The sequence below is a fragment of the Bison bison genome, unplaced genomic scaffold, assembly GCF_000754665.1.
Source record: "Bison bison bison isolate TAMUID 2011002044 unplaced genomic scaffold, Bison_UMD1.0 scf7180017864487, whole genome shotgun sequence".
Lineage (NCBI taxonomy): Eukaryota > Metazoa > Chordata > Mammalia > Artiodactyla > Bovidae > Bison > Bison bison.
In genome coordinates, this window is record NW_011495047.1 from 7,135,120 (window position 1) to 7,135,790 (window position 671).

The 671-nt window shown below is 73.6% G+C and overlaps 1 protein-coding gene across 2 annotated transcripts in view; it reads right to left on the reverse strand.

Moving 5' to 3' along the window:
* The window catches only part of SLC29A1 (solute carrier family 29 (equilibrative nucleoside transporter), member 1), a 9,878-nt gene extending 9,464 nt beyond the window's left edge, over window positions 1–414 (reverse strand). For both annotated transcript variants that reach the window (XM_010863095.1, XM_010863096.1), the window contains exon 1: window positions 321–414. The gene's annotated coding sequence lies outside the window, so the exon portion shown is untranslated. The remainder of the gene's footprint in view (window positions 1–320) is intronic.
* Window positions 415–671: the final 257 nt, after the last annotated feature.

Sequence of the window (671 nt, forward strand, 5' to 3'; positions counted from 1 at the left end):
GATCGAGATTACCCTTCAACTCGCCTGCCCCTTGGGGAGGTCAGCTCGGCGACAGGCAGTTTCAGGCCTGGTAGCCAAGTCTTCCCCGCCTGCTGGGGTCCAGGTCCCCGCACAGTAACCCTACGCCCGGCCCCGGCGCGCCACGTGCCACGCGGCTCCGCACGGGGGCCCCACCCAGCAGCCCCCAGTCTCGGCGGCGCAGCTGCCAGGCCCAGCCTCCCTGCCCGAGTGGCAGCAGGCAAAAGCGGCGCGCCTTCCGCCCCGGCGACCCCCGGGCCCTCGCGCCGTTTCCCGATCCCCTCCCACCTCCCGGGCAGCACCTGCTGGGAAGGAGTCCTCCCGCGTGGAGGTCTGCGCGCTCTCCCGGGCAGCTTCCCGCGCCCGCGCGAGCACATTCAAACCCGCCCTCCGCTTGCCCCGCCCCGGCGCGCCCCGCCCACGTCCGCTCCCCCGCGCTCGCCGCGGCCCCGCCCCCTCCCCGCCCCCGCCGCGGCCCCGCCCCCTCCCCGCCCCCCGCACGTCAGCCCAGAGCCACGAGGAACCCCCAAACCCGAGACCCCGTACCTGACTGGTCCACACTTTGTACTATTTCTATAGACTGGCCTTCTGGGGGCCCTGCCCCGCCAAACGCTGCCCCATCACGGAGTGTATCCCTGGTCTCCTCGCTGGGG